The 24,651-nt window shown below is 40.8% G+C and overlaps 1 protein-coding gene across 1 annotated transcript in view; it reads right to left on the bottom strand.

Annotated features, from left to right (window-relative positions):
* Positions 1 to 3,113: 3,113 nt before the first annotated feature.
* Positions 3,114 to 24,651, bottom strand: part of IRS1 (insulin receptor substrate 1) — a 62,368-nt gene continuing 40,830 nt past the window's right edge. Inside the window, exon 2 of the mRNA XM_082657969.1 lies at positions 3,114 to 4,139. The gene's annotated coding sequence lies outside the window, so the exon portion shown is untranslated. The remainder of the gene's footprint in view (positions 4,140 to 24,651) is intronic.

The following is a 24,651-nucleotide window of genomic DNA, read 5'->3' as shown; positions in this document are numbered from 1 at the left end:
GTTCTAAAAAGAAAAAAAAAAAAGCACTAAAGATGTCTATACAAATACAGACAAGTTTTCCTGTGTACTGAATCTGTCCTATGGTGTGGCATATTGGTTAACACTGGAGAAATTAACAACAAAAACAAAGGGAGAGATTTAAACGCCAGGTGAATAGCCAAAGTCTATAATACCAGATCCCTTGGTGTATACATCACAGATGCCAGCATCAATGAACTAGGAAAGGAAGACCACTCTCCAGCTATGCCCTATGTTTTTCTAATCGTATTAGCTAATTCTAAGCTCTTGATTACTGATAAATTTCATTAAGAGTAGGGTTAAACACCTCCAACATCATTCCACCACTTCCCAGCACCTAATTTAATGCTCTGGTTACAAGTAGGGAAGGAATCCAGTATGCCATCTGACCCACACCTTCTCTATCCATCCTTAGGAGACTGATTTACAGAGCTATAGAAGGACCCCCATGATCTTCTCTGACTTGGCTTTGGAAATGACCAACGGCACCAAGTGTTTAACCCCTTGATGGTCTACTGACCACAAGGCTCTCTTTGCCCTCCATGACTAAGCTCACAGAGTGGAGGTCGTTGTCTTACATCTGGCAAGGTCATATTTCCTCACATCCCTAGAAGTGTATGCTTCTTCCTTTCCAATTTCTCAGCAGCCTATATAAATGCAGCATTCATACTGCAACTAACATACATTAGGTCCTAGGAACACTTACTCCCCTGTCAAGTCCTTGCAAAGGAGCAGGTTTCTATCTGGTCTCTATCCATTCTCCTTCCCATGCCTTCCAGAGGGTCCTGTCTCTCCCCAGTCAAGGTCTTAATTACTGCAGTGTTTCTGGTTTCCATGCCTCCTTGTGTGACGGACTGACCTACAGAGCCCTGACAAAGCAGTTGGAACGTTGCACATGAATCTCATTTTTCGTGGTTCTGTTATCAGTGGATGATGAGCTCCCCTCCCCCATTTTGAAACCATCTGCAGTGAGTAAAAATGAAAGTTTTCAACTACACGGCGTATTGCATTCAGGATGCAAGATTGAACAAAACAGGGCCTCAGTATTGTCAAATACTGTTTCTTATAGTTTAGTAAAGCTGTTTAATACTTTAAATGTCTCAGATTTAAAAGACAGCTAGGAGGCAAGCGTCAGCGCAAGAAAAGTTAAAAATCTCTACTTCTGGCTAGATGATTTTTTAGAAAATCCATTTTTGCAGTCAACGTAGATTAGTCAAGAGAGTCCCTGACCTTTGAAAGTTAGCGAGAAACAGCCACAGATGTAACATCGGCACTGAATTGTCATTATTGACTCAGGTGGTTGATCATTAATGGATTCTCTTCACTTTTAGCTGGTTCTAGGACTTTTATTTTCTTTTGCTCAGAATAAAGATATCATCAAAGTCATGGAACATATTTGTTCTTTCCACAAAGGAGAATTTTAAAACTCTGCCTAAGTCTCTAAGAAAGAACACTGTAAAAGGTTGGTCTCATGAAGAAAAGCCACTAACTTACAGGTTAACCAGAGGCCACTAGAAGTCCCATTCATGTAAGCCTTTGGCTGGCCTACAAATACTTTGAAATGGATAAAAGCCAAGTCTCCTGAATAGGAGCTGAACACAAGGACTTAGCAGCTAAAGGTCAACCCCTCATGTAGACAGAGCAAGAGTTTTTGCCTCAAATACCAGCAACTTCCAGTTTTTTAAATGGGCGAAGTTTGATACCACCGGAAAACCCAGCTCAGGGACCACTAGAAGCAGCTTAAATAAGAACGCCTACCTTGATACTGTTTGACTCAACAAAACGTCAGTGAAACAGAAACCAAGAGATGGCTTTTTCCAGTCTGGTTCATTTCTTGTTCTCACCCAGAATATGTGATAACCCCACAGGCAGAGGTATCTTGGTAATACATATGCAAAGTTTAGGTTCCTTGAGAAATAATAACTACCTTTACAGGAAAATGGGTGGGACTGACTTTGTTCATTGATTTCTCCTTAATTACTTATGTCTTCAATGGAAGAGAGTGGACAGCTTGTCTCCTTCCTACACAAGCAAGAGTATGAGTCAAAATACTTGAAAAATGAAAGTTAGACTAAGAAAGTCTTTTTTATAAAGAGTAAAAAAAACAACAAAAAACTTTCATATCAAATTTTTAAAATCGGTAGTGTTCTCTCCTAACAGGAAGTGATGTCATTCGGTAAGTTCCTTGAAAACAATGGATTCTTATGACTACAGACCTATTTATCTTAGAAATTGATGAGCATGCAAACGATTAGAATCTGCAACAATGAACATTGTACAAGAGTCTGTGAGGTACATGCCATCCGTCTGAGTTAACAGTAACACAGGCCTCACCAGGGTGAGGGGTTCCATTGATCTCCACTCCCTTTTGAGTAGAGCAGGGGGTACCTGACCCATTGATGAGCAGCCACTGCAATGGCCCCCAACCCTGGCCCCTTCCTGGCAGCCCCTCTCCCCCCCAGGGGGATCAACCCTTCAGTGAAAGAAAATGTTGCTCCTCTCAATAGCAGGGCCGGGACCTCCTGAGGGAGAGTTTACATGGACTCCGGGGGAGTCTGATACTAGCCTTAATTCACCGAACCTTTAGGAAGTTTCCTGGTCAAAGATTCAAAACTCTGTAGGCAATTTCTTGAAGTACGTCCATTGCCATTTCTTTTTCACAGGGAAAAATTCCAAGATGTGTGTACTTTCCAAACAAGAAAAGGATTAACATTTTCACTGCTGGCTAGATGTTTCCATAGCAGGTCATTATGCTTTGATGTGCTCTCTGTGCCCTGGGTTTATTAACTAATCACGCATAGGCCAGTAGCCACCAGGGCAAATGGACCAAATTACATTCAGTTAAACAATGTAACACTGGACATTCTCAGAAAACATGAGATAAGAGTCTTAAGGAAAGTGACATGTAGCCCTGGTCATGATAAAAAAAACACGTTCTGGAATTTTAATTTCTGGTTAGAAATGAAAGAAAAGTATTCACTTGTCTTACATCTTTCTAGACAGTGCAGGAAATGAAAGATCCTAACGTGTGCAACAGAAAAAAAAAAATGGTGGCAATGGAACAGGAAGCTTACAGAAGTGGGGGAGGGGAGAAGAAAAGATCAACAGTCTCTAGTTTATTATGAATAGAAAGAAATTTCCAGAATTTACAAACACCCACATTGTTCATTCCAAAGAGAGCTTTTGATTCGAAGGGATCACCCATGTCGCCTCCTCTTTACAGTATATACAATGGAAGACACTGAATGCCTTTTCTTGTAATTTTGCTTCCATTCAATTGCCAATTTTAAGCTGACACTTGAAAATACCCAGTAGAATATACCCTTCTTCAGTTTAATTAACATGGCCTATTGCCTTACAGAAAAAAAAAATACGAAATTAAGATCAGCTCTTGAAGGGATCTCAGCTCAACATCAGGGCTATATTACAAGAGATAGTATCAGCAAATAGAACTATACAATTGAGAACCACCTATGGCACTATGATTCTTATTATATTACTTTTCTGAATTACAATCTTAAAACAAGGATCGTACCCTATTCTACTCGTTAGCCTTGTTTTAAGCATTTGCTCCACTCTTTACAACAGAACATTGTATACCTCAGTTCCACATCCCAAAAAAAGATGTGCTGTAAGAAAAGTTACATTTTAATTAAAAAAATTACACTTATAAATCAAAAACCTATGTTAAATATTTAATACTCTCTCCACCCAAAGCAAACAGTTCCGTATGAAATAATTTACAATGATGCTCTGTCGTACACGGTTTCAGCAGCAGATGAAATGTGTCTTGTAAATGCAATGAGCGTAAACCCATTCTCTTGTGGCACGGTGGGGGGCACATCAGCTCATGTGGCCAGCTAAGTCCTTAAGGTCGAAGATGAAGTTTATGCAGACTCATTGTTCTGGTGTCACAGTGCTTTTTTCTTGGCACGAAATAGAACGTGCAGTTCAGTCAACAAACTCCTGAGGATTGTGTAAAGTAAACAAACTGAAATGGGTGCATCGTACCATCTACTGAGGAGGAAGATGTGAGGTCCTTGTTGTGAATCATGAAATATTTAGAGTCTGGGTACCCATGAGTTAAAGGAGGATTTGCTGAGGTCATTTAGGTCTTCATTCTGAAAAGGAAAACGAAAGAATTCGTCACCATGGGCATCTCAAAACGCATGTTTGATAGCTTTTTAGGGTTCTTCTTTTAAAAGGGGCAGCACCTTTTAAAAGGGGCAGCTTCAGAAAAACTGAAGCTCCAGGCACAAGCAGTACTGAGGACTTCAGTACAATCAACAAACTGTACTTAACTTTCTTTCAAAATGCAAGAGTCTAAAGCAATCACAAACTCAAAATAGTCAATATTAAGTCAGTAAACCAATCGATGTGATTTGGAGGTTTCAGAAGTTTAGCAATACGAAACACTTTGATGTTCTTATGATCAAAACAAAAATGCCCACTGCAGCATTTGTGTAAAACAACTACAAAATATGCTAAGCAGGTTACAGTCAGGCCAGGCTTAATCTTCTTTTGGTTAAAAGTCAACTACAGACTTTAGAATTTGAAGTTGCAGGGCTTAACATTACAAAATCTGAAATCGATTTTTAACCTGACATCGGTTGACAGGAGAATTTTAGATGCAAAAGGAGATCCAAGCAAAAGAGACCTAGTTAACCATTAACTAAAGAAAGGGGTTCCGATTTAGGTCTAACAGAAATAAGTTATTCTGGCAGAAATACAACATTTCTTCTATGCAATTTAAAAAGTCAAACCTCAAGGGGTGCTTCCCATTCCCCTCCAGAGAGGAGACACCTTTTCAACCTCATAAAGCCTCTTTTGCTCTCAAGTCTTAACATTAGATAATCCTTCTGAGGTCCCCATTTTTCATGCATCCAAAAGGTATCTATAAACATCAATATTCATAGAATGTCCTGAGCAGTAGATGGCACAGAGTAGCTAATCAACATACCTGTTGAATGAGTAAATGGTTGCATTAAGTACTGTGGAGGATACAAAGGTGAATTCTGCTATAGGCTCTGCTTTCTAGAAATTCTAGCAAGGAAGGTAAGCTTCACTTACAGACAGACGGAATGCAAAGTAGAAACAGGGTGAATACCATGATAGAGGCACATAAGCAAAAAGCTCTGGAGGTATGGAGGTGGGAAGGACACTTCTAGCTAGGAGAGGAATGGAAGCACCTCGTTGACACACTCGGCTTGGTTTGGCAGAAATGGAATAGTTTGGGGATGTGGAAACAGGGATGGTGTTTCAGTGTTGCATCTCCAGAGCCCAGCACAAGGGCTGGTACCTAGCAGGAACTCACTAAATATGAGCAGAACGAATGAAAGGGACAAGGCACACTTCCCACTGGGGGCGCAGGACAAAACGAGGCCCCGTGGGATGAGAGCCCAGCCCTGGACAGGCCAAGGGAGGAATGTGATTTTGTCGGAGCACAAGATATCTGCAGAGGGGTAGGAGGAGTGACGTCTACAGACGCAGGTTGGGGTGGGCGGTGAGGAACCTTGAAGGACAGGCCAAGCCGTCTTTAAATAAGTGAAGGGACCACAAGGACATGCTTTGTGATATGATCAACACGCAGGCAGTAACGATCCAGGTCAGCCACAAGGACAGCGATAGACTAGAAAATCCACACGAGGTAAATGTTGACCAACGTCACTTCTTCTTTTCTCTGCCTCTCCTCTTTGAAGGAGAGTATGGCTGGGACCAGCCAGCATTCACCATGTACAGAATGGCTTTCAGGGAGGTTGAAATTTGCCAGATGAGGACTCAGTTTTACCAGGAGATTTCTGTTCATTTCACAGTCTTAACTCCGCCCCTAAATGACAGAGAAAGTCTATTTTTCTACTTACAAATAAAGCCTTGACATGGAGACACCAAGGTAAAAAAAAACAAACAAAAAAAGCACTCCAGGCTTATCTCTTTAATTGCCAGAGAAACAGGATTTACTGTGAAAGCTACAAGGGAAAGAAAACCTGGCCTTTCAAAACTGTACTTTCAAGTTTCTCCTGAATTCATACTGCAATCTACCAAAATGTTCCTACCGGGATATCTACATACCGCTTAACACAGCTTCATACATCCCGGCCTAAAATTAAGTAGGAAGGCCATAGTTTATTACAAAGGCTTGAGACAAACAAACCGACCACCAATTTATGTAAAATGGGGGGAAAGTTAAGGATGCACAATGTGCTTTTCATCTTACATCTGGCTCTCATCCAGAACAGCTGAATGAACAGCTTAGCACAGGAACAAACTATATCCAGTTGTGTCATCACATGTGCCAACCTGCATGGATGCAGACGGGCAGAAATTGGGGGCCCTTCGAGGAGAGAAAAAAAAAAAAAGGCTTCGCCAGATGCTGAAATCTATTGCTTTGGGCCACTCAGAAGCCATCCTTGCAATTTTCCACAAGTAGTATGTTCAAAGAGCAGGAAATAAAAGGATATAACAATTCCTTCATACACCTTCCACTCCAAAATCTCGGCATACTACTTTTCAAAGCCTTTATCGTAAATCCTGATCATCTCAGCCACTAACGCTACCTACCGGCACCATCAACTTAGGAGTCTAGCAAAAAGTTAAAGTGGGAAAAGTGGTAGGCAAGGCTGACATTGAGGAAATGGGAACAGAAGCTATAAACAGACGATAGAGGCCTGGAAAAATTTAAAGAGAGAGTCTGAAGTTCACAACTGTTTATCTTTGTGCAAGGGTGTGTGTGTGTGTGTGTGTGTGTGTGTGTGTGTGTGTGTGTGTGTGTGTGTGTGTGTGTGTGTGTGTGTGTGTGTGTGTGTGTGTGTCTGTACATAAAGTTTAGCTACTGAGTAAACGACAAAGATTTTTAACAGACATCCTCAGTGAGGACTCTTCCTTCCTGCAGCCACCTTGGTGTCTGCATACTTATTCCAATCATGTAGCCATTGTTCGAAGCATTTTTGGAATGCCTTCTTCAAGTCCCATTTCTTTCTTGCAACTGCCTTCTCAGCCTTGGGCATATTCTTTTGAATGGTCTCTATAGCAGCCAGTTTGGCCGTCTGAGGGCACATTTGATCTTTGGAGACAGCCAAAAAGCTTTGAGAGCCAAATACGGTGAGTAAAAGAGCTGATTAAGCTGGATAATGGTTCGCAGCAAGGTATTATCGAAAGCCAAAGAACTCCAAACACTAAAGTTCCAAAACCATAGCTGTTTACCATTGCTGTAATGAGTTTTGTCGGAAAGGAACTCTCCTAACACTACACACAGACCTTAGCAGACGCCTCCTGGGACTTCAGTTCATCTGTCTATATGCCCGCCTCCACACACTTGCGACCAAGAAGGGCTGCGCTTGAATAAAACAACTTACTTGAAGAAGGGCAACCGTGTATATTTGTTTGCATGCAATATAATCGCTATTCATACATCTTTGTAACTTGGGAATATGTAAAAAAAAAAAGCAATACTAGCCTCCCACAGTCATTAAATGCAATAAACATCTGTTGAGTGACAAATTAAAAAAATATACAACGATAAAGGCTGTAACGCACGTGCTGAAAAAGGAGACATGGGTAATGTGTGTTTAATGCACTTTATATCTACAACTCCAATCGACTCACAACCAACCATATGAGGCAAATATTGCTACGATGTTTTACAAAAACTCATCTGTAGCTCTCATAAACTGGAAACGGAAAAAGCAAAACATATCCTTGGAGAAGAGCTGTGCAAATATCAAATGGTGATGTTCCTGTTATACATTCTCTCTAGTTACATCACTGGGGAATAACTTCTGAACCCAGAAATACGATGCACCTGTCACAAGATTTAGTAGCAGGAAATTACATTTTGACAAAATTTCATCACCACATCAGCATCTACGGTCCGCATGTGTCTTCTCACAGGATAAAACCCACCTAATCCTGTTGCCAGTAATGAAAAATGTAATTTTTAAAGCATTATCAAATAAGTCAACACTTGGGCAATGCTGCTTGAGACCTATGGATTATTGCACTATTGTATCCAGCAGGAATTTACATCTTCTGGACTCGACCCACTTAAACTATGCCGGCTAAAGCTGAAAAACAAAGCTTCCGCTTCCCTTCACACTATCTCAGCCTACTGATTCGTCTCCACTGAGTAAGCTGCTGAAAACAGCATAAGGTTATGATATAAGTACAAGAGAAGGATCCACACCCTTTCAGCAATGCATTTTTAGCCAAACCCATTGGCTAAAAGTTTTTATCTTGTATTTAAATGCCTTGAAACTTCCTGTCAATTTGTTGAGCTAAGCCCAACATAGTTAAAATACCTGGTTAGAACGTTACTAGCGGTTTCTGCTTTTACTAAGGAGATGGGAGTATAATATTGTAAGTTGCTTGGCTGTTGTCATGTAGGAAAATGTAGCCAGAAAGAAACTCTTCTTTATCCAACTATGCTTGAAAAAAAAAGTAACTACAGTAATGACTTTTCTTCAATGGAGATCATTGTTTGAGATCTTATATTGTAGATTCAACTAGAAAAATTCATATAAATAAATTCCTCCACTTGAAGAAATGTGTCAAAACTGCACATTTCTCTTTCCCTTAACATAAACAGCTGTGACTTAAAAAAAAAAATCTTGAGCGTAATATAGAAAATTTATGAGACAGTAAATGTAAAGAAGGAATAAACATATAATTCATTATGAACATTATAATTCCTGTCACCCAAGGAACACCACTATTCAGCTATGGTTCTGATTTCATTATTTACTTAAAGGATTTGAACTTTTAATATTCCATATTTAATGTCAAAAATATTTTAAGTTGCGAGGAAATAATGTTTTAATCACATTTAGATCTTTCCCATTCTGAAAAAATCTGTGATGAGAACACAGAATGTTAACCAACATTTTAAACCTTGGTATTCTACCCTTTCCCATCCTCCCAATTCATTGTGTATGGGGAGAAGTATGACAATTTGAAAGCTGAAGGAAACCCCTCTGGCTTCCTGGGTTTGGTTTCCAAAAGCCTAAGTCCTTAAGGGAGCGGCACAGGCAAAGTATTCAGAAGAGCCAGGAGGGTGGGGGGAGACTACTCTCGGAGGAGAAAAAGGTTACCTTTGGCTGGGATCAGAGGGAGAAAAAAGGTGGAAGGGATGTGAGAGCAGAGAGGTGGGTAGGGAGCTCTGCACCTTGCAGGATGCTGAACACAGCACCTGTGACATCTTCCCATATTCTGTCTTCCCAGGTCTGTTGATTTCTCAGTTCGCACAGTTATATTCAACTGTGTACCCCTAACCATGAACACAGTTCATTTCCTCAGCTACCTCATTGATGCTACCGTAGTTAATTCACGGTACCGCTAACTTAGAGCTGATCAAGTCTTCCAGAATGCTTACCTATAACACCGTATAACATACTGCGAAAGTACTCTGTTTTTAAGCGTACCTGAAATCTGAAAAACAGGCCCAGTATTTTTTTTTAAATCATCAGTATCAAATACATTTATAGTCCTGGTAGTGTGTAGGTGTTCCTTATTTTACCATTCACCATGCAATCTCCGATAGATAAACGAAAGCATGGATGCATCTGACGGAATGTGAAACCCCTTATGAAAGGAATTTCCTGACTTAGAGCTTGGGTTCTACCATGTGGGTTTGATGGCAGCATCTAGGGAGGAAGCAGCATTACCAGCCCAGCTCTGTTAGCTACGGTAATCACCCAAAGAAAAGAAAGTTAAATCCAGAGAGCTTGAAGTTTGGGCCAAGGGGAACATTTCTCTGCTCTTCACAAGGTACGGCTGGGAGGTATGGGGGCAAGCTGAGACTTTGGGAAAGGACAGATCTAAGTAGTGAAAAAGGCTTCTGTTTTAAAGCCTTCAGACCATAATCACCAAAAAGAAAAAAATGAAGTTAGGATTGAACTAAAGAAGTCAAGTTAGAGATAAGACCCAAGATGTTTGCTACTTTATGTTGAAAGGAGAAAGCCGTTTGTAGCTAAAGGAAGGAAACCAACATCTTAGGCCAGAATTGAGCTGGAAAAGACTCGGTTTCATGGTCTTAAATGGCAAAGGGTAACCGATCGGCCAAGCCAGAGCTTTTTAATGGAGCTGCTTAAATAGCAGTTTTGCCTGGTGCGAGTCACATGGGGGAGGGCTGGTGAAAATAACAAGGTTGCTGGCCAGCCCTTCCAGAGCGCAGAGTTGCCAAGGAAGGCTATTCGGGGAGAGTTGCCAACATGTGAGAGGCCATCTCGCTCCAGTTCCCCTTTTGTCCCAGGGAAAGACCTTCTGGCAGGGCTGGTGACTTCAGGAGACCACCAGTGAAGACAGGCACACATATTACGCAAAGGAAAGAAGAAAGGGAGGGCGACCGTCACGCCTGTGGGCTCCCGATGTGGTCCAGCGGGGGTGGGGGGGGGGAGGCTGTCAGCGCCGTGGATGTCTCCTTCCCCAACAACAAAGGGCAGAGGGAGGAGGGTCTGGAAACTTTTCCGAAGAGTCAGGGATTTATGGAGAAGATAGATTTAAACAGCAACAACATATGGTTCTCAACAATGAAAAGTATTCCGTCAACGATCTATTAAGGAAATCTGAATAAACATTTAGAAATCTTTTAAGCCAAAGAATATACACTTCAGTTATTGCCCATTCTTTTCAGTAAAGACAGAGCATGCTGATAAGGCAAAAGGTAATTAAAAGATAACGCAAGTGGGGGTCAATACCATAACGGTCTCCCCCCAAAATGTAAATCCAAATGTCTCAGATCTCTCTTCTGCCAAAATTCTAACAAGTCCCCACATACATGATCGTCAAGGTAGAGGAACTCAGAAAAACAATCCCTCTAACATTTCACGTCAGACCACATGTGCTGGGAGACAGGAAGCTTTCATTTTAACAGAGCTCAACCAAAATAAACCTGTTGCTTGAAGGCATGAAAATAACAGGACATCATCTTCCCTACCTGAGGAGACAAGTCATAAAAGTCACTCCTTCTCCTGCCTTCGTGGGAGCTAATTCTGCAGTTATTCCTGCCTCCCAGGAAGTACCATCCCAGCTCTGAGGTTTATATTGTAATTTCACATTGGTTTTTTTCTTTTTTTTGTGATGTTCAGAAATACAGGACATAGGTTTTGTCTGTCTGGCTCTGATATCAAACTACTAGACTTAAATGAAAATCACGGCTTCGTTTACAACATGGTGTTTGCAATACCGTTTCCGCAATTAGGCAAAAGGAGAAGCAAGCAGACCTAGCCCCCTTGCCTTTACTTTTTCTGTTAAATACTTCATAGAGGTCGCATTCTTTGCCCACTCCCCGGAGTCATCTCATAAATTGAAGGAAGCAAGTGCCTGACTTTACCTTCTAGTAATTGTCCGGCTGCTCAATTGACTCTCATCTACCATCATCAGCTTTTCTGTAACAGCCCAGGAACCAGAGCACAGAACAAGTGTTCTCACAGACAGCCCTACCGTCTGCAGAGGGCAGAGGCAAGGATCATTAACGCCACTGACATCACTTTTGGCAGCTGGAGAAAAGGGAAAACCCGTGTTTAATTTATTTCCTAGTTACTGCAAGTTTTAGTCGGAGTCCCCGATAATACAGGTTGTGGTTGACTTTATGGAAGAGGCTGGTAATGCAAGAAAAATGTACTGAACTGAACAAGCATCTTTCAAAGGAACCAAGAGGTACCTCAGCCATGTGGTCCTGATCTCCTTCCTGTAGGTGTTTTGGTCATTAAACTGGCCTAACACAGGACAGGGCCATTCCCAGCTGTTCATAAGAAGGTCAAGCTCAGAAGGAAACTTTCCCTACTACACACCTCTAATTAACATCTCCTTAAACGCATCAGCATAAATCACAAACAAAAAGGTTTTAGCCTTTGTCTGTCTTCTTGCTTTGAGTATACCAAGGGGGAATGTTGGGCAGAATTTCATCTGGGTTTCTTTGAAGTTAAGCGAGCTGTTCCCCCCCTTTTTTTTCTTAAGCAGTCTAAATCATGAAAGAATGCTCTCTGAAACCAACTGAAACAGATCATAAATATATAAGTATATGTCAGCGTATTTCAAATGTATTCAACCCACAATTCTCATTCATTTTACCTTAAGAATTCTTGTTAAAGACATGCAAGGCATAAAGATCTCTGGGCTACGAGAGCAATAATTAAACAAAAGTCAATGTGAGGGAGGATGGAAAACTGGACCATCCACCTTAGACTACAGAAGGCCAGAGGTTCTAAAATAATTGGCTTACTTTAAAGATGAGCATCGTGTTGCTTACAATAAAGTAACAGAATAAATGTGTTTCCCTTGGGTTGCCACTACCTGAGTGATACGTGAGTAACCTGTAAGCAATTTTGAATTCTAAAATGTAATTTAGGAAACCCCATCCAGGCAGGTTATTTTGAGAATGAAGATAGAGCCATTACATAGCTGCTAATGCTTTTTAAAGACTGATCAATTTTAACTCAGGGCTTATTTCCAAGTTTTTAAAAAAGACTGACAATGTACATTATCTCTACTCTCGTTACCCTTCTCTCTGTCATTTTGGGAAAGTTACCAACCCTCCTAAATCGCAATCTTTTCACCTGTAACATGGGGCTAACGGTGCCCATTCCAGAGGGTTATCACTGAGGTTCAATGAGATAATACATGAAAAGGTCTCGTCATTGTGTTTCACACATAATAAGCCCTCAGTCATTAAATCTTACTGGAACCACTGTCATGAACAACTAGAAATCCTTGGATCTCATGTCCTCTCCGGATACCTGAATGCACACCAGCCCAAAACGCCCTGGTGGGAAGAGGAAGCAATAAAGAATCCACAGACCAGACGGCAGCCAAGGACCAAAGGCAGAGCCAAGGTTAGGATGTATCTTGGGAAGAGAGACAAAGTTATTTCAGAAAGGAGGTGGGTACGGGGGCAAGGCCAGAACAAAACGTAAAAGTAGTAGCAGTAAAGCTAAAAATATGACCCTGTGACACGATTTTAGACAAAGACCTGCTTACTTACAAAGGGCACAGCTCCAGTTAAATACCGGGACGGAGAGCGTTAGCAGATCTTTGAGCAGGTCTTCAGTGAATGCCATCCACAGAAATGTCACGGAAAGGCCACTTCTTCTGTTGCTTTCCCGGAAGAAATTAGAAGCTTGAAGTACCCCCACCCTTTCTAAAGTCGGCTAATGAAAGACTTATAATGCTACAGGAAAGAATTTACAAAGAATTCTCATGAATAGGCTTAAATGGATGTTCAATGAGGTTCTTATGCACGATTTCCAGGTGCCAAAGCATGTTTCTAATTGTCGGGGAAGGAATTGGGCGGCTTTTGTTTCCGAATTCTTTTCCCCAATCTCTCATCTGAAGGAACCGAACAGGAGAGGGCCACAGCCAGCCGATGCTGCCTGAGTAATTTGACGAAAAACTGAAATTGCTACCAGATGCACACATCTAATCGTTGGCAGCTGGAAAAGGAGGGGAAGAAATCGGAAAGATAATCTGAAATAATTGATCATGTACACATCGCTCGCATCTCGAAGGTCTTTGAAGCAGACAATGGTGCAGATTTCTAACTAACTGCAAACACTTCTTTTTTGTCTCAGATAAGAAGGCAAATTCTTCCAGTTGACGAAGAGGGGCAGACGTTTCGCCCACTGACCCCAAGCTCCTGGTCCTTTGCTTTCACCTTTCAAGTCTCGCTTCCACTGTGCCCTGTTCCTCCCTCTTTTCTCCATTATCTGACATCTCGGCCTTGTCCTTTTTGACTTGGAAAATGGCATTTGCTAAAAAGTTTCCTACCAGCATGCTGAATTAAGCGCATCGTGTTAGCGCAGTACTGAGCTAGCTGGCTGGATGAACCAGAAGCAGTCTGAGGACAGCTGGGCCAAAATCCTAATGAAGAGGTGGTGACAGCTCTTAACTAAGGAACCCTTATGAAGAATACTGATCAGTGACTGAGGGGATCACAGTCCCAAGCGAGGTAAATGGGGTCTGTGAAGGCGACCCCCAGGCCCACTGGAGTGCCAGGCAGGAGTCATCGGGACTGAAGTGTGCTCGTGGGGCTAAACCCACGTCTCATAAAAGAGACCCTCTGGCCTCCAAGCATTCCACAAAGTCTCTAGAGCAATAGTTCTCAATTTGAGGGGGTAGGAATAATTTCTCCTTTCGATGGACACTTATCAGTGCCTGGTAACACTTTCGGTTGTCACATCTGGGGTTGGGGTAAGGTGAGAGAGATGCTATTGGCATTCAGTAGGTAGAGGCCAGGGATACTACCAAACGTCCTACAGTGCACAGGGTGGCCGCCTACAACAAAGAATTACCTGGCCCAGAAGGTCAGTAGTGCTGAGGCTGAGAAACCATGTTCCAGAGCTATTGCCTGTAGCTGAGAAAACGGAGGAAGCCATGCACACACTCGTCAGCTGTTTCTGGAGTTCACATCCATCACTTCCCGAGTACTCTTCTAGGGAAGAGTTGGAGGGAAGAAGTGTTCCTGTTCCGAGGCTTGCTTTATTGCTGACTGTCACACCATGACCTCAGAGTCCCAGTGGGTGCCTCCCAATTTACCACTGATGGAAAGTTACCTCTACTGCATCCCCCTCCCTCGCGACCTTTTTACTAGAAGCTAGCTGGTTAATCTGATTAACCAGTCCTGCCCCATGTTTTCATATGTCCCTGCTCCAAAGGAAAACAGGAACCTTCCGGATGCAATGCAAAACACTGACTGAAGCGGGGAGAATACCAGGATTACTGAGGCCAGAGCAACAGAATTGGGGGAAGACCAGCAGGGTGTGATGCTGCTCCCCTATTCTGACCACGGAAAAGAGATCAACCCCACAAGGAAATACATCTGATCACTCCCAGGTCTGTATCTCTGCCCAGCTTAGCCAGGACCTTCTGTATGGTCCTGGACCAGGCATTTGACCTAATTTTGCCTCCACAGTGTAATAAAGTGAAGAAAATACCTTGTCCTCACAATCATTTGCAAAACTCAATGAGATAACAAGAGAAGGACACTGTGAACCAGAAGACACCTTCCTTATGTTACTTGTTACTATTAGTCCCCCTCATTGCCCTTCAAATGTCTGGGAGTTAAAACAAACAAACAAAAAAATTAAGGATTAGGTCCCCTCGGTTCCAGAGTTAGTTGACTTTTTAAAATACATCCACTGACTTTGTTCTCTAAGAGGCTACTCGTAAGTCACCCACATGTTTTGTTTTGTTTTGTTTTTTCACTTGATGAAATAAATACTCACCTTGGAAGATGATTTATTACCAAAAAAAATAGTCAAAGTACAAGACTGAGATAGAAACAGCAACTGGAATTTCTAAATATAAGACGTGTTCCCAGGAAGACACTTTTAGGTCTGTTTTCCCTAAACTTAAACTTGAAGAAAAATAGCAGGGTCGGGGTGGGGGGTTGTGGTGCAGGGCACTGCACTTGTACCATCATCGATGAGAGGATACAGTGTTCGAAAGCCTAAAATCTAGACAATGAACAGAGAGAACAAGTTGATTTCCAGGTAGTTAGATATGAAGTTTTTCTGAATGAATCCTAAGGTAATGGTGATAAGAACAGATCCTCTTTCAATATAGGCCACAGAAGCTGCTGTGGTCCTAAGGTACACAAAGAAAACAACAGCTTCTCTTCTTTCTAGACTGTAGCCTGAGCCGCTGACAAAATGCCTTCAAACTAAAACCGAATCACACAATTTCAATATTACTATCCACCAGAGACAGGCTACAATTAACACTTAATTAACAGCTCTATGATGAGCTTTGCTTAATTCTGCTCTTAAACTGCCTTACATTTTTTTCTGTAAAACCATGTCACCAATGGACAATGGCCTACCTGTTTGCTTGGTTTCTCCATGCTTTTTTTCCTTAACAGGTTAAGGAAGAATGTGACTAGGTCAAGGTCCAGGCCAAGACAGAGTCTTCAGAGATGCTCCTTTCTTCCTGTCTTCCCATTCTCAGCTCTCCTCACTCCCAACCATCACAGTTCCTAACAGGGCCTCTAAACACAGCCACTGACTTACCACACACCATTTCTCCTTGGAGCCTCCCTAGAGAACTTCCAGTAGAAATAAAGGCTCTCCCAGAGTCTTTCAACAGAGGTGCAAGCCTTGAGAGCAACCAGACCCTTGCTAATTTCCCATTCTAATGCACAGCTAGAGAAAGTCAATAGGAAGGTGACTTGAGAACCACTGGACATGAGTAAATAAGCTGGGACCCTTCCCCATGGTGGCCTTCTGCCCCTGCCTTTGACCATTTAGTGGTTTAGTAGCACTTCTTCCAGGGATAGAGCCAAGAAACGGAAGGAAAACTCAACAAAAATTCAACTAATATGATATCACTTATGTGTGGAATCTAAAATATGATACAAATGAACTTATTTACAAAACAGAAACAGACTCACAGACATAGAAAACAAATTTATGGTTACCAAAGGGAAAAGGGGGGATAAATTAGGAGTTTGGGATTAGCAGATACATACTACTATATATAAAATAAACAAGGTCCTACTGTATAGCACAGGGAACTATATTCAATATCCTGTAATAAACCATAATGGAAAAGTATATATATATATACACATATATATGTATGTATTTGAATCACCTTGCTGTACACCAGAAACTAACACAATATTGTAAATCAACTATACTTCAATAAAAAAAAAAAATCAACTTAGCAAGTTTTTCCCACCTGAGAGTTCTATCAAAGTGGTAAGGAGGTTCGGACAGTGACCAATCAAAATACATATCTGGATGACAATTATCCCAATTTTTGTTTTAGATGCCCCATTCCTATTTCTATAGGCAACTTCTACTCCATGACCAAGTCACTGTATAAAGGGTTCATGGATTAATAGGAACAGAACAATCAAAGCAGTCCCAGGCCTAGTATTATCAGGACTTTCTTGATCGTGTGGTTAGATAAGAGTTAAAATCATAATTAAATGAGTTGCCCAAGCTCATGAAACTGGTTAGTGGCAGCATTGGGGTGAGACTTGGAGTTTCCCCACCCCCAAAGTAGCACTCTTTCTAACCATGAGTCATTAAAATCTCAAGAGCCCAACTCTTTAGAAAAACAAAACGATCCCAATAGAAGAAGAAGACAGGGTGGTATTCAGTATAAGTGCAAAGCAAGATTCCTGGCAGCCAAGTCACTCAACTACAGTGAGGGGTTTCTTTAGGTGACGCATGTCAAGACACAGCAGAAAAGGACCTCCCCCAAAGTCTCTGAAGACTACACATTCCTTGTAAATGAAGATTACACATCAATTTAGTTCAAAATATTTTAACTTCTAGTTCAAAATATTTAAACATCATCAGTTCAAAATATTCACGGGAATTGAGATAGACAAACACTTGCTAAAAATATTTCCACTCTTGTATTATTGATACCATGTCTGACTTTGGCCTCCACTGTTAAGGCGCACTAGAGAAAAGCATAGAGAAAATAATAACCAAATTACGAAGAGATAAAATAAAGTGGTGCTTGTCGCACTTTAATGTGCTTAGGGTCTCCTGAAGATTTGGTTAAAATGCAGATCTTGATTCTCTAGGTTTGGGGTGGGACCCAAGATTCTGCATTTCTAACCAGCTCCCAGGTAACGCCAGGGCTGCTGATCTGAGACCACACTTTGAGTAGCAAAGGAGTAAAGAACCTAAAAGAGAAAACATACCATTTAATTGATAGAAAAGAATAATAAGAGGGCTTAGCTGGGGAGTTATAAGGAGGACTACCCTGTAAGCCATCTGTTCTCCATCTCCATAGGGTAAATGGGCTCAAATTGCAAAAACAGCTTTGAATTGAAACACGAAGGAAAATTTCCAGGTGGAAAAGGTTCTAGAAGAGTTAACTGGAGAAGAATAAGAAAGCTCCGCCTCCAGGGCCCTGGAACAACACATAGGATCTGGATGATTGCAGAGAGGACACTGGGGAAGATAACAAGAGTTACTGTAGATGTCCTTAAGAGACTCCACACTGATGGGTTCGTACCCTGTCTAGTGTTCAGGCCATCGGAGACTGAGACTGTTGGATTGGGAGAAGGGGGATGGAAACTGTGACCCAATACATTCCTATCTCTTTCAAAAATGAATGCTGATTACTTTGATGTCTGGCAGTTTTGGTCAAGAGGAACTGAGGAGGGCCATGTGTGTTAGCTCACAGATGACAGAACCAAAATAAACGGGCATTCCCCCAACTCAATGAAATGTATGCATCCTGCCCTCTGCCGTCTTTTACCAAATAAACCACAAGGCATAAATCAGAGGTTAATTCCCAACATTGCATCTTTATTATTTGAGGGGACCCGCAGGTGGTAAAAGCCACCAAATTGCCTACTCAGATTTTATCTCAAATAAATGAGCAGACTCAACATCACAATTCAATGACTATAACAATCTACGGCACCTTTAACTCTGAAATATCAAAAGTACTGATATCAAAATATGCTTCCCAGGAGTATTAATTCATCCTCTAAAGTCTTTCTTAAGGACAAGGATGATTCCACATGCAGATATCTCACCCCAGGACCATCAATGTGCGCAGAGGAAGATCTGGAAGCAGCACATTGGGTAGTAACAGGGGAAGCAGCAAAGCCATCATGACTTCAAGGTATCAAAATTTGGAAAAGACTGAAAAATAAGCACAAAAAAGATAGTCTGTGGGTGCTAATAATTTCCACTCAGGTCAACAGGTGGTAGCAAACTGGTCCCAATCTCTAAAGGAAGGCAAACAGCCCCAAGTCCAGAGCGTGCCCATCAGTCTGATTTATCAGGAAGTCAGTTTACAAGATTCCATTTCCCCATCAATAAAGTTTCACAGGAGTACAAAGGCCTTCATTATTAGATGGTAATTTCATTCACTGGGCAGGACCCTGTGCTCTCTGACCAGGAGGTACAAGTTTTTGGGTCTGGAACACAAGCCCAGGCAAGACAAGCAAACATTTCTAATGGCTTTAGGAAACAGCAGGAACATGATGAGGTGGCCAGAGATACTCCCAAGAGCTAATTCCGAAATCACTGGCTGGGCAGTGCAATTCACACGCCGTGTCATTCACATGACTTGTTACCCTACCCAGTTGGGACAGAGTGGGAACACATTTCACCAAGATCTCTGGGATACAACAGGAAGTGAAACTGCCTGCAGGACACTCGCTGTTGGACCCACGTGGGCACCGCACAGTGGTAAGACCTTAGCTCCCCCAGTGCCACTTACTGGGACTCAGGCACTTGATCAACCTCAATGAGCTGCAGTTCCTGGTAAAAGGGCATTAAAAGTGCCTAACTCATTGGCCTGTATCAGGGATTAAAAGAGATGGTGACAGTAAAACACATGGCACAGATCCTGACAATTGAGCCAACGCAGAACAATTCATTCATTCTACCCAGCAGCTAGAAGCCACCAGAAACCATAATGGGAGGGGGACAGAAGAGGAATGAAAGGGGAAGGAAGGTACTTGACACTGAAGCTCTCTGCTCTCAGTCATGCTGCAGACACGTTTGCAGAGGGGAGTACCTCAAAAAATGTTGTCAAGGACCACCTAGAGGGCTGGGATAGGGAGGGTGGGAGGGAGGGAGACTCAAGAGGGAGGAGATATGGGAACATATGTATATGTATAACTGATTCACTTTGTTATAAAGCAGAAACTAACACACCATTGTAAAGCAATTATACTCCATTAAAGATGTTAAAAAAAAATGTTGTCAAGGAAACACCAGCAATTACACTCATCGTATGCTACCACTGGTCTCAAATAAGGAATATTGCCCGAGTTACAACTGTTTTAACGCTGGGCATGAAGGCGCTTCCCATTTTGCTTTGAACTTACAATTTTAAAAGTTGATCCATTATTAAAATGGATTGTCCTTAGCAAGTATAAAGCACCCCGAACTCTTATAACCTGAATGTTTATACTTCACTAGCTGAAAGGAAAAACTATATCTAGGCATGGTAGAATCATACCATACTCCATGTATGCCATGAAGTTTAATTTTCTGAGACTGTGAAAAGTTCCATTTCATTAATATCCTTTCCCCAATAGCTCTTGAGGTTTCTTCTCTGCAACTCTCTACTTGATTTATCAGTGTTTGGTACATAACTGGCTCTCAATAACAGTACTGTCTAAAAAAGTATCTACAGGAAAATCGTATGTACTCACAAACATATTCTAAGGTCCGTAAGACTTAATTAAGGGTAATTTCAGCCACAGAAAAACTGGGCTCTTAAGTTTTTGTGAGGTTTCCCTCACATTTGGCAGTGAGTAAAGCAGGGGTTTGTTAACCCTTTAAAAGTGTTATCCCCTTTTGCTAAAAAAAAAAAAAAAAAAAAAAAAAAACTCAACCAATTTTTTTAATGCTACAAGTATGACTAAGGAAATACAGAAATTTTACTATTGATTATAACTGTTTTCAAACAATACAAGCAATACAAACTCTTGTATCCTCCTCCCTCCCTAAATATTTCAGTAAACCATTCCTGGGGGGATGGTGTGGTATATAAACTTACCAAACCCACTAACACATCACAGTCACTTAGCGTCTCCATCAACAACATAGCCAACATTTGTTCCATGTCAGGCACTGTATTAGGGGTTTTAATTATGCATTATTTCATTTAGTCCTCATGACTATCCTGAGATTGTATTACTACCCCTGTTTAAAAACGAAGAAACTGAGGTTCAAAAAGGACGAGCAAATTCCTCCAGATTTCAAAGCTAGTAAGTGGGGCAGTTGGGATTCAAAGCCATGCTCTTGACCACAAATGTATAGACAATGCTATAAAAAGCATGGGTGGAAGTGTTGTCAAACCTCTCATCTAAGTAGAGTCCACTGGAATATACAAAGTTGTTTTTATGAAAGGAAATGGGGGGTAAGCTTCGTGTTTACAAAGGGTAATGAGAAATTACACAGTAAATGCCATTCTGATAAATCTAAACGAAATCAGCTAAAACAACATTTCACATAATAGGCACCTGGATATCAGAAATGCATTCACTTTGGGAAAATAGTTTGCAAAAGAGATTGCCATCATAAAAGCACCTTTTTATCCTTTAATTCACGCTCTCCTGTAAAAACACTAAATATGAAATTTCTCATTCCTTGAAGACTCTAGACAGTGGTAGACACAAGCAACCGGGTATGACTAATAGATTCTGATAAACAACACAAACAGGGCCCCAAGGTAAAGAGCAAGGCCTGACATTTATGGTCCCCATAAAATAGAAACGCTTTTTACTCTAGGACTGTAGCTCTACTGGCCCAATGCTTGTAGCTCAAGATCTAGTAGACGCAGGGCTATTTTTATCTGACAACTTTTCCTTCAGTTCTTCCATCCTTTATTTAGAAAGCCAAAATAAAAACCAGAAAAAGTATACTTCCAGAGCCATAAGCCATACACTAGAATAGGTAAAGAGAGGTCCTTTGACATTAGGGGCCACGAGAGAACAGAAAGAAGATTAAAAAGTAAATCATAAACAGCTGCATCTCCCCTCCCCATTGCTTACATTCTTAGACATCCACTTTTAAAAAATATTCCCTGTGAGATCAAAACAGCCTGTACTCTGAGAAGGGGCAAACAATGACGTTAGCTTTAAGATATTACACAGTTTACATATAAACAGACCTGAGTTTGTGCACATGATTCTGGTTGGAGAGAACAGATCTGAAGGGCTCAAACGGAGAGCTATCATTGTGTTAATTATCTGTCTACAGAAAACTCTAAAATATATATGTGACCTTTAAAATGCTATTTAGCTTGAGTGTATGTTCCCCATTGTACGGTATAGGGTACTACTACTGGTTTCACTAATCAAAATAACCCAAAAAGCTTTTTCAAGTTGAACTTGGATGGCGCAAGGCCTGGATGACACTGGATGCAGTAATTGGGGGCACTCGGTCCCTTCATCCTCTACACTTCCCTCCCTCCTGCTCCCAACATTTTTTTCCCCTTTCCCCTAACACCTTCTCCCTATCACTCAGTGCCACCATACACACTTGTCAGCATTGCTATTGATACTCATCGCCGTTGATACTATTGCCCCATACCAATAACCATTGTTTAAATTCTTGCCTTTGAGCATTACAACACTAATGCATCAATAAAGGAACCTTAAGAGCATGGATCTCCCCCCCTCATCATCACGTATGTACCCAGGAGAGAAAAAGGAGGAGTCGAATCTCTAAAATTCTAGTTCATTACATTTCAAGACATCAGCAGTGGGCAAAACGGCTTTACAACACGACGTCCATTCACAGACCTCATGGCATTTACTTTCAGTTGTCCGTATCAAGAAAGAGACTTCACGTTCTGGTTTTAACTTAACATAAGCCCCCTTCCATCAGAAGCAGCCAATTAACATCAATGGTAAGAGAGCCAATAAACTCAGGGAGATAAAAGATTTGGCCGCCCTGAACTATCATTAAGAAATCATTTATCCTACACCCACGTGTCTGAGGTGCAAGCCAAGGTGAACCACCAGCTTCATCCTTCTGAGAAAGTGCTGATGTTAAAGTCTAGCATCGATGACCTCGCTGAAATCAAAACATATGCTCCATGGAAGGTGGAGAAACAGCCCTGGATATCCCTGTCATTCACCACTGGCATCCCTGTGGTGAATCACTGTTGCCCAAAAGTTTCCAAGGACTGTTTGTAAACATTAACCCTACAAGAGGTCAATGTCTTGACATCCAAAAAGGTGGCACTGAGTGTTTCACACCCAAAGGTTTAATGATGAAACAATATATTCTACCTTTAGAATATTAACAGGAAAGGTAGTTTTGAAATCAGATGACTCACTGATCAATTATATCCTTATCGAGGCATTACAATAGCAATGTGAATTCAGACAACTCAGATAGAATTATAGGGAAGCACTGAATTGTCTCCTTTAAGATATGATGGTTCCGAGAAGGCTTTTTATTCATCTTTGCTGCCCAGGTTCATTATTAAAAGGGTTGGTTTACGTGTGTAAGTTTGCTAAGGAGGGAAGCGAAAACATCTGCAGCACCATGCAATGCCCTGGAATGAACTTCTTCTAATAAAAGATTTATCATTAAAAAAAAAAAGATATAATGGTTCTTTCTCCTTAATAGCCTTCAGAGAAGGCAGCCCCAAGTAGCCAAAGAGAGGTCTAGATGCTTGTGTGCTTGCTTTCAATGATGAAAGGCAGGTGTAAGAAGTACAAATTTGATTATTTATAAAGTGCTGCAATTAATGGGTCATGACAATGACTCCAAGTCATATGACATTTGGGGGACCTGTAATATACAGAGTAAGAAGCAGTAGTACAGGATGGCTGGAGCCACTTCTGCAGACCCAGTCCTGGGCATGCACTAAGCCCACAGTTCCAAGATGTGTTCTACAGAACAGGAGCTCCAGGAGAAAGAAGGTTCTGTGGCCAATGACATTTAGACAATATCTCCCTCTCGACATTAGAGGCTTCACATTTTGTTTAACCATGTGTTTCCTAAACTTCTGATCAGAAAATATGTAGATTTTATTTCATACTAACGACTCTTAACATCCTGTGAAACACACTTTGGAAAAGACTGTGTTAAAAATTTTCCCCCCAAAAAGCATTTTCCCCTGAACTCTGCTATTCAAAAAGTATTCTGATAAAATATTAGACAAAATAATATATAGCATAAACAAAAGAAACTTATTTTTGGATGGAAAAGTTGATCAAAATTCACTGAACACAAAAAATATACTTTGCAAATACTGTATTTGTTTTTTATTCCTAAAGTTCTAATATGATTTGTGGTCAATAATGCATCCATCCTTTATAATTTGGCATATCATATGTCGAAAGTATTATTTGCTGCTTTGATTTTGAAAGAAAATAAATATATAGAGAGAGATAAAATGAATTGAAGAGTGTAGAGAGCAAACTTCCTTCCCTAATTATTCATAGACTTGATCTGACTTCAGAAAACCATCCTTCAGTTTTCATGGCTCATGTATGAAAGGTGCTTTATATTTACCTTCATGGCATTGCTGGATGAATGTCATATAAATGAAATGGTTTATTACTGCACAAATAATTTTAAATAACACTTGAAGAAATACAGACAAAGGTAAAAATATTTTATATTGCTAGAAAAACCAATTCTACCATTAGTCTACCACTATGACCAAACACGCATGATGAGTACTTTCATAAAAAACATCATAAATGAAAAAAACACCATACTTTTTTTCAAAACAGTAAACAGAATATTGTATTATTTTAGCCTCAATATTTTCTCAGTATACAGTTGTATATATTGGAAAAATGTGAAGTTTGAATGTCTGCCCAATTTAGACTTGGGCAGAAATTATATCTTATGGGGTTAAATTTTGGTTAATATAGCAATAATTACAATGAATCAGACTATTACTTTGATCCCTTTCTTGGCTTCCAAAGAGCTGTGATGATATGCATATTTTCTAAGATATTTTATGTGTACAAATTATATACTCCCAGAAATATGGAAATGAAACAGAAAGAGCATAGTGTTTTTGTTTTTGTTTTATATTTTATTTATTTATTTATTTTTCATCTTTATTGGAGTATAATTGCTTTACAATGTTGTGTCAGTTTCTGCTGTATAACAAAGTGAATCAGCTATATGTATACATTTATCCCCATATCCCCTCCCTCTTGTGTCTCCCTCCCACCCTCCC

This window comes from Grampus griseus (genome assembly GCF_964374135.1).
Source record: "Grampus griseus genome assembly, chromosome: 7".
Taxonomy (NCBI): Eukaryota; Metazoa; Chordata; class Mammalia; order Artiodactyla; family Delphinidae; genus Grampus; species Grampus griseus.
The sequence above is the reverse complement of the archived record's forward strand: the minus strand, read 5'-3'. Positions and strand labels throughout refer to the sequence as shown.